Here is a 17,545-nt window from a genome sequence, read left to right on the forward strand (position 1 = left end):
GAATCGAGAATCGAGAATATGAATAAGAACAAGCAAGAGCTTTGAAAGAGATGAGGAAAATAACAACAAGTTAACGATATAAAAAATCAACATCAAAGGCAGCAAGCTCAACTTGTCAGCCATAAAACAAATTGACATTTTTATTATTATGACAAAAAGTCAGGATATCACACACAGTCTTCTGTGCATGTGAGTGTGCACGTCTCTCTTGCACAAAAAAGGATGAACTGATACTGATAATGTCACTGCACAAAATGGCAGGCAGCTCGATGCGCTGACAGTTAGAAAATTCAATAATAACACAACTTTGTTGGGCTCAACCGACCTCTTCACCCTCCAAACCACCTGTCAATAGTGTAAAATCAACGCTCATCCTCCAACTCTGCACTTTAGGTGTGACCAGTTTTAATGAGCTAACGGTAATCGCACACATAGCTGACTTCACTTTTGACACTTCCTGGTGCCATTTTGAATTTTGGCTTTTATGCGAATATCGCATTGAATTTGGTGCATCATAAAGAGTTTATTACACAGTATGACACGTATGTACATGGAAGGATGAGCATGAGGTAACAACTTGGTGTCGCAGCACAAACTCCGATACCGCAAAAAGTTAAGGCAAAGTTTTCATAAAACTTTTATGAGCAAATAGTTGGCAGCAGTTTGCGGATGCCACAGATGATTTCAACTTAGTTTTAGCGTTCTGAACAACCAAGTTGCATACACATTTTAACAAATACTTTAAGAACGCCTGAGCACTAACTGCCTTAGCGAGAATTAATGTGCATTGATAACCCTTTCACAATGAATTCTGCGCATTTTCCAACAAATTACACTTTCATTTGCAATTAATATGCGAAGCATTTCTCATGGTCCAATAGTATTGCTGCCCTACCCAACCCAATCAATATAATCCTACAAATTATGACAAAGCAGCAATTTTGTATTTAATTGTCGACTTTGTGTTATCCCCAGTTGGCGTGCAAATTGCCATCTCATAAATAATAATATTTAGTCCAAAAGCATTTCGAAAGTCTCATCTACGTATTGGAATCGGATGGCAAACCTGTTGGAATTTGTTTGCTGTCACAGCGGAAACCAAATTATTCTCCTTTCAAGTAATCCATTCATTTACATTTATTTCTCGTCTATCGAGTATTCTTTGACCTATTATTTTGATGTTGCTTGGCTAAAGCCCATGAGATGAAATATTTCGTATGTGGGATAAAAAATTTTCAAATATTTTTATATTCTTTTTAGTTTGTATGAAACTGACACGTAGTAAAGTATAATTTTTGATTACGTATAACTGAGTTCTGAGATTGAGATAGCTTTAAAGTGAGATTAAAAATACTGGTTTGATTATGACCATAGCTTTGTTTGATAACCTGGTATATTTATACTGATTTACGAAACGTAGATGTTTGTATATCGTTTATTATATGCATTTAATAGTACTACATCAATATACGAAATATAGCTTGTGGTATATTTCAGCATATTCTGATATGTTATATGTATTTAGTTCTAGTATATCGATATACAAAATAAAGACCTTGGTATCTTTTAGTATCTTTATTAATAGTATATCAATATACGAAAAATAGATTGTAGTATATTTTAGTATCCTTTTGAAATTTAGTAGTACAATATCGATGTAAGAAATGTATCTTGTATATACATTTAGTAGTAGCGGTTATTCTTTGTTTTTTTACAATCTATTTAGCTAAAGTAGTGGCAAATGAATGTATGAAATGTTAATGTTGGTATCTTTTAGTATCTTTAGGTACATACATTTAGTATTTTTATCTCATTGTCAAACAAACTCGAAAGTAACTTTCTTTCTTGCTTAGATCATATATAAGTAAAGATAGATACATAGATTGACCTGATTATAATTTCATGGAAGTGCTATAGGTCAACTAGTAGGAGATGCGAAGTTGCAATTCTTTCGCAGCTTTGCTGGTAAAAGTTTTATTTAAAAGTAGGTTAATTGCTGTGCGAAAAACTTTGCTTGCCTATATAAATTTAGAGCAGAAAAGTGGGAATTTCAATTAGACTTGCATTGAATCATTGGGCCGTAAAAGGCTTTAAATTATTTGTTTCTCTTCAGTGGACTTTAAGTTTTTGTAATGCCCGCGTAGAAGAATAAGAAGAAGACACGTGAGAGGCATTTTAATCGGATTTTCATGCAAAACATGCCATTGTCTATACGAAATTCAATGTATCGGAATTAATAAAGGGACAGAGAAGACCTCTTCTGGTCGTGTTTCTGTTTCGGCTTCGGTTTCCTGATGCGTCCTGCTACTGAGAAACGTGCGTATGCCACCGCTGCTTAAAATCTGTGTGCGGCCTTGGGCAACACATTCTTGTGCTTGGCAGCCAATTTTCAAATACTTTTTTGTTGTTGTGTTCGCCCTTTAATAGCCAATGCTGGCGAAATGGAGAGCGCACTCGTAAAAACGCCGACCGTCGAAACCGTATAGCTGCATAAATATTTTTATTTTTATTTCTATTTTTACGATGCCGCGAGCTCAGATAACAAAAAAAATGAAGAGAAAAAAGGCAAGCCAAAAACGAAAAGCGAAAAAAATATGGATATAAACAAAAAAACAGCATGAAAGGAGGCAACCAAAATCCTGAGCAATGATGTTTGGTGTTTTTTATGCACAGCTGCAAATAGTTGAAGTCGTTAATGGGCACCTATAAAAGCACGCCGCTCGAAGCTGTAATAGAAAAACAAAAAGAAGCCAAGCAGCCAAGCAGAGCAGAGCAATAATAAGCGCAGCTTACGTATGCCCCCAAACTGTATACTGTTGTATAATTGGTTGGGTAGCAGGCGTGTCCTGTGATGTCCTGTGTGAGGACGGAAGACCCTTTGTTACATTGGACCCATTGAAAATGCGGTCAAGCTGCTGCTAAGCTTCGAATTTGACGCTGACGACGCAGAATGTTGGGTCGCATAGTAAAAAAGGGTCAACATCGATGCGATTGCGAAAATTGTGTCAAAATGCTTTAAGCACATTCAATTCTTTAAATAAAGATCAAAATCGCATTTTAGGCTAAAATTACAAATTTTATTGGCATTAAACAAATTGCTGCTGCCAAGCCAATGCAAACTATAATTTTGCAATCGCCAATCAATTGGAAGTTCATTGCCAAAGTAGTGTAAATATTAAAACATATTTTTCTTCAATTTCTGTATTCGAAAATGTTATGAGCTAAATTTATCCGATTTTATTGTTATAACATTTTTGCTCAACTATTTTGCATTCGGCAATATTGTGAGTCAAAGTCAAAGTTGTTTCCATAAATATAACCTATTGCTTTATCTTTTAATATTACAAAATTGGCCTATAAAATTTAAATGAAACTCACAGAAAAATACCGACTTTATTTGCATGTCGTAATTGCTGATGCCAAGCCATTGCATACTGTAATTTTGCAATTGCCAATCAATTGGAAATAAATTTCCAAAGTAGTGTAAATATTCAAAGATATTTTCGTTTAATTTCTGTATTCAAAAAAGCAATGTTAAGCCTATGGATATGAGCTAAATTTATCAAATTTTATTGTTATAAAATTTTTGCTCAACTATTTTGCATTCGGCAGTACAATAAATTATCAAATTCAAAGTTGGTTCTTTTAATATTACAAAATTGCCTATTAAATTTAGAAATACCGACTTTATTTGCATATAGTAATTGCTACAGCCAGGCCAACACAAACTGCACACCCATTTACCAATGTTATGAAATCAAATGCCAAACAAAACAGATTTTGACAACCTCGATTTCCGCACAACCAAACTCTAACGCTTAGTCTATTAAAATAAAATGGCAATCACATTTTAGGTGAAAATTACAGTTTTTGTTGTCATAAATCAACTGCTGGAAACTAGAAAATTGAATTAGCCATTATTATGAAGTCTGTGGTCAACTTGGTGTAAATATTTAAATAATTAAATATTTAAATATTCGACAACTTCAATATTCACACAACCAACATTTTTCCCTTAAATATAGGCTGAAACCTGGCCTAACAAGTTTATATAAAAATCATATATTTTTTTTGACGAAAATTACATGTTTTATTGACATAAAGCAACAGCTGCTGGAAGCTAAAAAATTGCATTCGAAGTCAATTGACGAAATGGTAAAAATATTTAAGCATATTTTTGAACATTAATATCACAAAATAAAATTAATATCAGCGAAAACTTGGCGTAGTAAATCTTGCTGGAAATTAATCCTTTACGAGAAAATTATAGAATTTATTAGCAAAACTAGAAACTATAAAATGGCCTTCGTTAATGTTATGAAAACAATTGTCGAAGTGGTGAAAACATTTAAACATATTTTTGACAATTTCGATGTGCACACAGACAGGCTTTATCCTTTAAATACAAGTTAAAACTTGGCCTTTAAATTTACAAATTCGCCTAAAAGCATGCTACATAAAATCTGTTAGATTTAAATAAAAGGGATCGCATAGAGGAAAGGCAATAAAAAAGCGAAGCGACAGCCGTTTTCACACCGTTTGACAGCCATTTCAATATGTAACCAATGGTATCGACAAACACACAATCAGATGGGAGAGAGAGAACGGGAGGGCAGAAGAGAGGGGCTGCATGTGCGTGCACATATCGATATTATGCAAAAAATAACAACAACAAAAAGGGTCAAATGTGTTACATATTTGTTTGCCCGCTTCCCTCATATATTTCGGTTGTATTTTATACTCTGTGTGTGCCTTTCGGCCGCTTATTTCGCTTTATGTTTTGTGTTTTCTGTTTTTCACACAAATTGTACTTTATGGATTAAGTACGCCACCCGCTTATACAATGACAGCGGCAACAACCGACGAAGGACTCGTTGCCGAATCGTAAACGAGCAAAGCGCATTGTGCCTTTAATTAAAGGTCAAATGACTCCCAAATAGGTTTAAGTGTGGAAAACAACTTCGCTTCGCTGGGTTTTAAGCTTATTAATTAGAGGCAACGCAACATCCTTTTTACAGATTAGGCAAATGAACATTTAAAAATTTGTGCCATAATTTATTCCAATTTTAAATTCAAAGTCAATTTTCCATATGAATCATTTTCAGTCGATTTAACCGTTTTTCGTTCAATTATTCTCTAGCAAATTCATGTTGCATAAGGTAGGATTTAAAAAACTTTAAAATCTTCAAGGAAAATATATAAGCTGAGATGGTCAAAGCTGTCTATTAATGCCGAATGATGATTAATCATTTGCTATTCCTAAGGAAATCAAGAATTAAATGAAATTCTGAAATACAAATTTCCATTTCTAACTTTGAAATATGTGGGCATCTTATTAAATATCTTGAATCAACTTTGATTGTCAGCACTTTGAAGTTATTTAACAGTTGTAACCATACTCTCTCGGGAATGGCAATTCGAGATATGGAAATCCATTGGAATATTTTACTTTCTATCAACCTGGCTCTGGCTTTCTGTAACCATGTATGAGCAGCTCCTATTCAATATAAAGGTGAATAAAAGTGGTTAGAATGCATTATGTTTCCACTGCATGTTGGCAACGAGTACAATGCTGCATTCAGATTAATACACATTTTACTATGAGGAGGGATAGAATATTCTCAAATATTTGCATTTAATATGCATATTTAAATTGACTTTCACTTGAATGCTTTCTAGCTGAGCTCCCCTGTAATGTTTGCAGTCTGCAGTGTATCACATGCAAAAGCTAATTAAGTAAATGATGTTTCTGTTTCTGTTTCTGGCTGAACACCTTTCCGGTTCTGTTTCTGTCTTTGTCCTCGTCACGCTTGTCAGTCAGTCTTGGAGTCGTTCATATTCAATTAGACGCTCCTAAATATTATGCATAATAATAATAATAATATACTTGGCTAAGCATAAATGCTGTTTTACTTGTGGCATGACACCAAACAAAAAATAAGAATGAGAAAAGCAAATCCTATGAGGGCGTAAAACTGGTTAAGAAAACGCTCTCTTTGCAAAAGGGCAGGAAAAGGAATGAGCCTAAGAGTATGTGGTGGAGGAGGAGGTGGAAAAAGTAGGCAACTTTGCCTCTAATGGCGTTGTGTGAAAGTGCAAGCCAAGCATAGCCATAAACGTGACGCTCGAGTGGCAATTAAAGCTCGGCAGGTGTCGTCTGCAAGCTGACTTGCTGCTTGCTAGAGATGGACTCTTATTATAAATGAATAAATTAGTTACCTCAACTGAATGACTCAACATGTTCTGTAAATTATAAATTATGAAATTTAAGCGAAAAATATATATGTGTATAGAATAGAAAATAATGAAGTAAACATAATTTAATTATCAGCAAAATTATTTAAATAAAATTTAAATTCAATTTGACAATATTTATATTTATATAAATTATCTATAAGATGACTTAAAATGATTTTATAAAGTAGTATTTCATGTGTTAACTTTATCTTTGCTATCATCTGTCATCTCTAGTTTGGATGCCACTTTACTGAGTCATAGGTGGGAAGCATGGACTTGTAACTCGCATTACGGCGCTTAATTATTTTCGCTTAGAGGTGCGACCCGCTGCGGCTGTCTGTCTCTCTGGCTGTTGCTTGAGTGTCTGCGAACACGTGTAGACCGCACAACATTTGAGATAAATAACGACAACTAAATGGGCCTAGGTCTATATTCGTATCTCATTCAACTGGAGTGAGACCCCTAATGACTGGCATTTGATAATACACATGTTTCTGGCTGGCTGGCTGCTCGACTGCTTGGCTGCTTGGCTGCTTTCGACAGGTGCTCAGCATGCAGCGTAATTGCCAAAAAAGAGCACAACAAACCTACGCTACACCATGTACATACATATACAAAAATGTAATTAAGTTATTATCTCAGTTGCCACATACAACATGTGTGGGCGTTGTTTTAGTTTCTGGCAGCTGGCTGATTGCGTGTCAGCATCGCATTTCCCATTTTTGGTAACTTACTTCTGCACATGTGCTGTCAATAAGTGAGTGCTGCAAAATGAAAAGATTTCTGGTGATTTCAAAGTGCATTTAATGAGAACCTAAGAACACAAGCTGCTTAAATCTCAGTCAGAAAGCAGTTCACACTTGCTTATGGCAGATTCGACGATTGGGGCAAATGGACAAGTGTTATAGACTCGAGACTGCGAGTGATGATGATGAGTGGCGGGTGCTGAATGTAACATTTTAATGCTTTTAAAAGCTATTGCTTGCTTCGTACAACTTTTAATTTGATTACATGCCACAGACACGCAAACTCTGCCGCAAACACACACACAAACACAGACGCACACCCACACGCACACACACTAGTACACGTGTCTCGCATTGCCCAAGAATGAAGCATGGTGACGTGCCTTCGTCCTGTCAGCTGCCAACATACTCACAAACGACACACACACACACTGCTACATGCATATTTCATAAGGCCAACACGCACACGTACGCACTATAAACACTAACACAAACGTAACACGAATTGAGCTGAGCCGAAAAGTCGAAATTTATGTGCTGCATAAATATAAATTTCAATTTTTTCTCTCACTCTTCTCATAACGTTGCTCTAGCTCTGTCTCTCTCTATCACTCTGTCTCCTTTAGGTACATCGACCCGCTACCGGTCTCGTCTCAATCTAGAATGATGAGTGCCGAAGGTTTTCGGTCCCCGCGCTCCGCTTGCACCTTTTCTATGTTTTCTAGCAAATTTTCGTTGGTTGGGTGCACAGTTATGGCCAGGGTCTTTTGATGTAGGCTTTGACTTGAGGCCTGTAGTTTCAGTCAACAGACGCAGACTGCGTAAATATTGTTGGTAAATGGGACGGCTGCTCAGAATACTCGAGGCCATACTCGTGCACACACATACTGGCACCCACTTAGACAGCTACTTACACACAGAAACAGGCATTCTCATATGCCTATGCGGAACTTACGCTCATAAGTATTCGTGAGTAATAATAATGCGTGGCAGCCTCCAAACTACCCTGTAATGAGTTACAAGTTCACGCTAGTTTCAGAAATGATTTCTAATACTATGCATGAAGGCATCGAATAGTAAGCATATACATAAAAGTATGCAACAATTTTCTAAAACTACATATAAAAGTTCGATATTTTTTATATTTTCTGGTAGTGATTTAATCTTTTAGTAAATTTACATAATCAAAATAATGAATAATTATTCCATCAATAGCTTCAATTAATACATTACTAGTGTGACCCACAAATCATGAAATGTTCTAACCATACTGTAATGTATGCCCAAAAGTAGGCAATGTTTTTACACTCTATCTTGCTTGCAGTGAAACAATATCCCCTGCGATATATGCTCTCGCATGAGAGAGGCTTCATCTGGATATTTTGATATTTTATAGATGACTGCGTTTAATTGTGTGCTTCTCTCCGCATGCGTTGACCCACGTTTGGGCCTTGTTAAAGCGGCCATGGCACTTGCCAAATTAACGGCATTTTGAGTGTGCATAAATTTTGGTTCTTTAAGGCCAACATTGCCTTAACTTGGCCTAGATGAAGCAGTTTGTTTATGCATAACATGTGCAATCTCCACTAAGAAGACTGCACAAGTCCGCTGTCAAATTAAATGCGAAGCTCGCAAGTTTCTTATTGCCAGCTGTGCTTCACACTTTTCAATTAATTTAAATAAATAGTCGTCTCACGTTTTCTGGGTTGCGTGTGTAGATTTATTTATAGCTGTTGTCAGCTGCTTAATGATTCCTTAGCTGTCTGATTCAATGCATTAAATTGCACTTTCTGCCATGCAGAATTTCATCTTTCAAAAGATAATATTTTTAGCTTTTTGACAGACAGCTTTGCGCAGAGAGCCGACATAAAAAGAATAAATATAAATAAACGAAGCTGATGCCGCAACAAAGCATAATAATAACACAAAATCCGAATATGACATTTGATTAATGCAATGTTTATTTCACAAATGTAACTCTTTAGTAAATATACATAAACAAAAAATAATAAAACAATATTAACAATTGATTAATAATTAAAAAACAAATACATCAAATTCTTTGTGTACATAGTTCAAATTAATTTTATTCTGATTCTTATAGTCATGAATGTAATATGATCTGATGGACACTCATGAAAATAATTGCTGCTTGGACATGTGTGATATTTGCTGTTTTAGGGACAAATGTTCATACAATGGATGGCAGCATTGTGTGTGTGCTCAGGCTGACAACTAATCAGAGAACAATTGACAAAAGCAAATGGGTAAATGGGAAAAAGGACAGGACTCTTTCTTTTGTGTATGCACAATCTATATTAATCAGGGAAAAACTGTAGCAGTAGCAGCAACATGAATTACTCGTAGGCCGTGATATGAAAATGAACTCACGTTTCCGCCAGAAGCCAAGCTGCTGACAGGACAAATAGGCAAATAGACAAACAGTGAAACAGTCAAACAGTCAAAAGAAACGCAGAGGCAGAGCAAAAACAACATCAACAACATGTCGCTTGACAGCAGGAACAAGAGAAAGAAGAGGGAGAATGGCAGAGGCAAAACGTTAATAGCGAGTATCCTATATACTATATACATATCGTAGTATATATGGGAGTGTCGCATAAATCACAAGAGTACGAAGCAGTACACAAGTAAACGAATAAGAAGCATCTCCTATGTTTGGCAATCGCTGGTTACCATAGCCCTAGGTTTAGCTCACAAGTGCACTTTTCAGCCATCTTCCTTCCTTCGGCGTCCTGCGTCCTGCGAACTGTGCCTGCGGCTTGGTCTGCCTAGTCATGTGGCATGACATATTGGTTAGCTCTGGCTTATAAAATATATGTGCGGAATGGCCTTATTTTGGGCGCGTGACTTGCATAGCAATTGCCAAGTAACGCAAATTGAAAACAACAAATTCATAGCCTACTCTTACTTACACACTCGCACACACTGCGCACCACATTTCAAATGTCCTTGCGGCAAACTCTTAAATCATTTACACATTTTTTCTCTTTCTCTCCACCACAAAAAAAAAATCCTATAATTTTCTAATATTCCCTCATCATTGCTTTTTATTTTCCCGATGCCAAATTTTCAAGGTCCATTCACAAAGAATAACTTCCCGATTCAGTACACGACCGAGGAGATTTAAACAGTCGTAAAGCAGGCTGTAAAAAATGAGGCTTAATGTCCACCACGTGCAGGCAACAAATTAACATTTTGCCTTTACCATTTACCATTTACCATTTGTCTTAAAACGTCATCAAAAAACTATGCGGATTAGAATTAGCAGATTGAAACTCAAATACATTTGGCTAAAGCAGCTAAATAATAATCTGCTTATCGTGTTCACCTCGTTTCACCTCCGCCCAACAGTGAAATGTGGGCGAATAAAAAAGCGAGAGCAAAAAGAATATTTGCTGCTTTTTGTTTCTGTTGGTAAAAAGCGCACAGTCAGGACAAATACAATGAGCGAATTGTTGTGTGCACTATGGAGTAAAGGACATATTTATCTGACACTTAATATGTGGTATTTTGAGTTACTACATAAAGTATAGAAAAATGATTTAGATAATATATTAATATATTTAATATATTAAAACAGTCAATTTTGAATTCTGAATAAATAACATTTCAGAATTCACTGGGTCATAAAGCTAAGTAAGGCGAAACTCTTTTTCAATGTTAAAATTTGTATGTTCAAAAGTACACACTCACAATATGAAAAATTAATTTAATTTAACATGGAGTAGAAACCATATATCCATAACGTAGTTGTCTCTTTCAATTTTCCTTTACTTAGTACATAGTACTTCTCTATGTGAGAACAGCTTAAATTATATTACTATTGGAGTTCATGGTAATGCTAATGTTAATTTAATGCTGTAGAAACGTGCATGCTCTCTTCGGTCCGCTAATTGCATTTTTAGTACAATACTATACTTCTTGTACTCTTCTTTAATTCGTGTCGGTGGCAAAGCTTGGTGAATTCCTTAAATCACAACCAAAATTATATGTGGTCACAAATATGAATTGATGTACCACGACAGTAAAGCATTAAATTTTAACTGAAAGGATAATATTGTGTGTGAAAGCTACTATAAAAGATTAGTAGCGCAAACAATATACATTTATAATGTAGTTGCCGAAATTTCAATTTCAATTCTTTACTAAACATAGTATTTCTCTATGTAAAAACAGATTATGTTCTATAACATTGAACTTGTGTATACTTATATATTCTACGTGAAAATAGTTAGTACTAAATATTGTTACAGGTTGGCAGTGCTGGATACATAATAGTATGCAAGACTAGCGATATTATAACTTTAACATATTTAGAATTAAATACTGTTACGAAGTATATTATATGATATTATATGATAAACTTACTACTACAATAAGTTGTGTTTTTAACCAACAAAAGTCTATGGCAAAATTCACAAGCTATATAGTAACATAGAACTGTTAAGTATTCTTCATTGCGAGGCCTTCACAGATGTTCGCTTAATGCGCTAATAAATAAATTTGTACCATTGTAAATACTTTTTTAAAAGTCCAAATGCCAGCCAAAGTGGCCATTTAACCCACAGTGCACTATGGGGCATTTTCCATTTTAGCTGGCATTTAGGCGTTTTTGAAAAGTGTTCCAATTAGAAAAATGTTAATGTCAATGCATTAACAGAACATCAAACTGTTATGGCTCATACCAAAAACATGTATATCTAACGGCTCTTTTGAGCATAACAGCTGTAAAGTCAGTTGTTGCATCCGAAAGCACGCTTGCTAAGTTTGCATATTTTTTTTGAGTGAACTTTGTTATTCATTAATTTATTTTGAAAGCTATTAACAAAAAAAAAAAGTGATGGATAATAATTTCGCATGTTTTTACTATATGTTAAAAGTAAATAATTAATCAAATTGTGTGTGTTTATACTTAGATTTTGTAATTTTTTAAAAGCTTTTTAAGCTGGATTTTGAAGAACAATTTTCAACTTTGAAAAGGATTTTGAAAATGAAGTTAGCAAAAGTTAGCAAAACCTTCAAGTGTATGTTGTAGTGTTGTCAATTCTTAATCCACCAATAGTTGTCTTTTTCTGCACTTTTGCGCACAATTGGCGCAATTCGCATTTTTCTCAGAGAACCTCACGTTTTCCAACACCGATTTGTGCTCTGCAGAGCTCTGTAGGAAATAGAGAGAAGGGCCGTCTGAAGCAATGTTTTGTGAATAACTTCCTTGTTTTTGATCAGATCGGCATAAAATTTGCAGTGCACATCCGGGGTAGGATTTACATTATGTCTTCCAAGAATGGGGTCGTTTGCTCTAAAATTGCTCAAAATATTCAATTTTTTTTAAATTTTGAGGGCGGAAGGGGCGGGAAAAAATTTTAAGGGGCGTGTCGAGTTCTGAAGGGTAAGTATATATTGGTGTACAAATTTCATAATACTAACTCTATAGGTGTCCGTAATATTCAATTTTTTCCGATTCTTGGGGGCGGTAGAAGTGTTGCCACGCCCACTTTTCTATGATAGATTCCTTGGGAATATAGTAACATAATACCGAAAACTGCAGTAAAAAATCTCATATGGTTTACTCGTAATATTAAATGCCAGCTAAAATGGAAAATGCCCCATAGTGCAGTGCAACGTATGTGCCAAGTAGAGAGCATTTATATATGAGTGTTTGAGTGTGGGTGTGTGTTTGCGTATACGTGGTATTGTTTGTTTATTCTGCTTTTCGTGAGTGTGTTTTTCGGGTTGTAAGCCACTCTCCTCCTCTACATACATATGGATGTATATACTCTATAACTCTCGCTGACAGTTGTGCCAGCACATGAGCAACAAAAGATCATTATGGCTGTGTCTATTGTCTGGCAGTTTCAAGCATGCTTAGCATTTTGCCAGGCTTTTATTTGTGGACACACACACACACAGACACACACACACACGGATATATTACGAGCTGCGTTGCACAAAACTAAGTACTAAATATTTTATAGCTTTATATACATATGTAAAATGCTGTGTACATTGCTTTTTTCTTGTTTGTTAATAACTGTTTACTGTTGCAGCCGCTGGCACAACAAAGAAACGTATTATATATATATTGTACTACACAGATATATATATACATATTGGGTATATAATATAGGGTCGCATTTAATTTTGCGCCCTGAAGTGTGCTTTAATTTGGTTGGCCATCAATTTAGTGGCATCTCACGACTCGGGTCTCTTGAGCGGCATTTGTTTTCATTATGTTTTATGACAGTGAGCGACATGTATTCAATCTGATGACCTCTTACTCTTCTCTCTCTCTTTCTCTTTCTCTCTCTTTCTGTTTCTATTCAGATTTAGCATCCATATTAAGGCTAGCTAAATGAAATACTCAAGCGTTTGTCTGAGAGAGACGTAAATTGGCAATAAAATTGTTCCAGTGAAGCAACTTTAATTTTACCCAAAATACAATTTATTTGCCCTCTTTAATATCCTCCCCATTCATGTTTATCTTTTGTTCTTTTCTTCTTCTTTTATCGCGGCAAACTTAATTAAACCTTATCTAAAAACAATTTAAATTTAAGCGCTGCTCGCCACCATAAAACCGAAGTGAAAAAAAACTCGCAGTGTCAGCGAAAGTTGCGCCGAGTCCATTAAAAAAAGTCGTTAAAATGAAGGTTGACAAGAGCAAGAGGAACTGCAAAGTTAATTGCATAATTAGTGGTATTCATTTGTCTAGCAATGTCTCCAATTAATTCGGTTGCCCTTTACCAAAATGCAGTCAATATATTTTGTCAGCCACAGAACAATACGGTCGCAAATTGACTTAATCACAAAAGTTGTTGCCGCCGAAAACTATGCGAAACTTTTGCCCAAACAAACATACGCATTTTTTTTTCCACCTGAATTTTTATATATATATATATATATATATAAATAAAATATATAAAAAATCACAACCACCCACTCTGGCGAAGTTTGTCTGCCTACACAGAAAAAAAAAGTTTCATAATCAAGATTTTTTAAGGTTTTAGCACTCAAAATGTTGGTCTAAAAACTGCGTCAAGAACATAAAAATCTTAATGTTCGAAAATACATCTTGATTTAAAAATATTGGATGTAAGATCTTCTTATAAATAAGAGGAAAAATTGTTTAGTTTTAAGACCAAAAATCTTATTATAACATACAAAAAATATTATATTAAATTATATTTTATTATTATTATTTTTTTTTACTTCTAATTTATTATTTTACCATTTTATTTTGAGCATTTGGCATTTTTCAGACTATTGTTTTTAGTTTTATGAATTTGTCCTTTAATAAGTATTATTTCAATTTAGGTATATTTTTCAGTGTATATTTGTATATGCATACATGAATAACAAGTAAGAAAGCTTTTGTCGAGTGTGCTCGACTGTGAGATACCTGCTACCCATTTTGAATAAAAGCAAACCATTGAGGATTAATTTTACAAAAAATTTTAATATCACAAAAATACTAAAAATATACCATCGGATATATTTAGTATATTGATATAGTGCAAAATATACCACAAATATTCTATACGGTCTTAGATGCCTCCATCTGCCTCTTACATTCATTTCCTGGAGGCACAAAGTTATAATACCCTTCTATCCTATGGGTAACGGGTGTAAAAATGAAGTCGCGAATCAGACTCACGCACAGCAGCGAAGTTTGTCTGTCTACCTTTTGTTTAAATAGTGTGCTGAACATTTATTTCTTGTGCGTGTTCCAGTTTTCGCATTCTCTCTCTCTCTGTCTTTCTGTTCGTGTGCGTTTGCTGTTGTGAAATGAAACTGCTTCGAAAAATAATCAAGTTATCACTCAATTAGCGAGGAAACTTGCATGGTCCCCAAGAGATTTGCAGTCATTTTACTGCCGTTGCTGCTGCTTCTACTTCTGGGACTGACAACACTGCAAATGCTTTTTGTGCTCAACTTTTCGCTAACGCTCGAGTTAAAGGTAAAGTTGAGCGCAGTGGCGCCATTTCCGCAACCGTTTCCGCTCGGCGCCATTTGACACTCCGCCCGTGTACAGTAAACTACTCGCAGGCAACTATTTGATTTTCTAATTATTTTACTCATGAGAATTTATGGCGTGTCTGGGGCAACAGGTAACTCGTAGCTCGTAACTCGCAGGTCGCAACTCGCAACTCGCAACTGGCGAGCACAAACGTAAATTGTAAATGGCCTTTAAAGGCCACAACTTGGCAATAAATAAATTAACGCTTTCCCTTTCCGCCTCGCCACGCACTCATTAGCCGCATTTATTTGTTTAACTTATTGCTCCGCGTTGCATGCGGCATAATTAATTGACTTTCGGTTGCACGTTCCCTCATCCCCCGCATCCCCAAACCATTCCCGAACCCTTCACAGCACGCAATAACGTTTTCAATCAAAGCATATGAGGAAAATATTCACGTTTGAGCGCACAAATGTTCCCCAATTAGTTGCCTCAGCAACTCGTAGAACTCCGTGAGTGACAGATGTTTTGACATTTATTGCTACTTATTAATTTAAATCAAAGTTAGACTACTCATTTTTAAGTAGTTACATCGCAGCAAATGAGCAAAAAACTCACAAGGTTGTTCGTAGTTTTTGTGTCTGCTAATGGCGCCAGTTGCATTTAATTGTCGTAAATTATTTAGATTGCAATTAGAGCAACTGTCATTGAAATATGCACTTTGCAAAGTGTCCATCTATGACGCAAGATGGATGCAGGCAATTAAAGCCTAATGGAATAAAATATAATCCTGTAGAGTTTCCACATCAATCCAAATTAAATCGGGTTAGAATATTATTCAAATTTGAATTTATTGAACTTACATTTGAGTTCACTTTTCAAATGGGAAAAAATTTAATATTGAAACGGGTTTTCCCATCAATTATTTTTCAAACAACAATCAGTTGCATTTTATTATTGCAAATTTTTTAGCATGCATTCAAAATTTCTTTTTCATATCTTCGAACTCATTCACACAGAAAACTATTCATATTTGCTTTGAGTAAATTGTATTTTCTGCTACGTTTGAATTAAACTGACAGCAACTGAGGTAATTGAATGAAACCCAAAAAGGACAAACGAATATGAGACATGAGGGAACCGAGCTGGTGGTCAGTTCATTAAAAGACCCTTTTATAATTAAACAAGAGTCAGCTCGAGCTTGGACGACAATGTGTCAACGACTCCGCTTAAGGGTATTTATCACAGACCAGAATTCAGAATACCAGACTACGTGACCGATGCTAAAAGCAAAACTATCATCGCCCCTTTTCCAGCATTGAGAGAGAGAACAAAACCAAACAAAAAGTGCAGAGGCATTTGTAATTATTAGAGCCAGCTGTTGTGCTCTCAATGGAGAGTCAACGGAGATCTGTTGTTAATGCGCTTAAACTGGAAATACAATTTTCAAAAGGACAAGGACTCACTTGCCCCGGTGAGGAAATTAAATATCCTGCAGGTGCTCTGCTCTGCTCTGTGCTCTTTCACAACAAACCAAACCAAGCCAAAGCAGACTCACATTGCGTAATTTTATTTTCGTTTAAACTTTTATTTGGTCTGGCAGCAGTCGCAATTACTTTTCTACCGACTCTCACTCTGGCACCCTTCTTGACTCTCAACTTCAACTCTTATCTGTGGCTTTGCTTGGCCTGAGATTTTTGATGCTAATTTTCCACACATGCAGCCCACAATTTGTGCATAATTTTGTAATTAGTTTAAAAAGGCCTTAATGGCCCGAAAGTCGGCCGGATTTTGTTCATTAGCTTCAGCTTCAGTTGGCCCCCAAAAAGTTTATCTGAGCACTGCTGTTACACACCTGTGGTGGGCTACGTGACGTATACGTAACATAATGCGTGACCGTTGGGGAGCCATTGTACAGCACATTTTTAATGCTGGATAAATATATGTATATATGCATGAGCCACTCGAAACTTATTAAAAAAAAAAATCCAAAGCACACGCTAGTAATTGATGGAATTAAAATGAAAATATGTCCGTAAATTAGTCAAGAATGGAGAAAGTGATGTAGGTAAAATATTTATTCTATAAATTTGTAGCAACTTGAGGACGAAGCAACTCAAACAGCTTTGGGAAGAATGTTGGTTGCTAACACAACAAGAGCTTTGATTGCCATGTTGTCCTGTCAGCACTTTAATTAAAATACTTCTTCAACGCTCCAATCTCAGCCAATGAACTTTTCCTATTTTCAATTTCAAACACCCCGAAAAGTGCCTACTCACCATCCTAAGAGCGACAACAGCCGTCGCATCTCGCCTACCTAACTCAACGCTAAAATACTTATTCCGAAAAAAAGAACGATGAAGAAGAAAAATTAAAAACAACTTATAATTAAAGGTAGAGAACATAAAGCAAAGCGCAAAACTTTGTTTGACTTTCGCTTCGCTCATTTTTAACAGTATTTCTTCTTTTCACCCGAGTTTCCGAAGCGAAGCATACAGAATTATTTAGATTTATATTAATTAATATTTGTTTTGTCCTTTTTTTGAATGCTTCGCCCCAAACAAGCTTGACCGTCGCTGCCTAGACT

General features: G+C 35.6%; 1 protein-coding gene across 2 annotated transcripts in view; it reads right to left on the minus strand.

The window, feature by feature from the left end:
* Positions 1 to 17,545, minus strand: part of LOC133846470 (metabotropic glutamate receptor 2) — an 88,538-nt gene that overhangs the window by 45,694 nt on the left and 25,299 nt on the right. The window lies entirely within an intron of this gene.

The sequence above is a fragment of the Drosophila sulfurigaster genome, chromosome 3, assembly GCF_023558435.1.
Source record: "Drosophila sulfurigaster albostrigata strain 15112-1811.04 chromosome 3, ASM2355843v2, whole genome shotgun sequence".
Lineage (NCBI taxonomy): Eukaryota > Metazoa > Arthropoda > Insecta > Diptera > Drosophilidae > Drosophila > Drosophila sulfurigaster.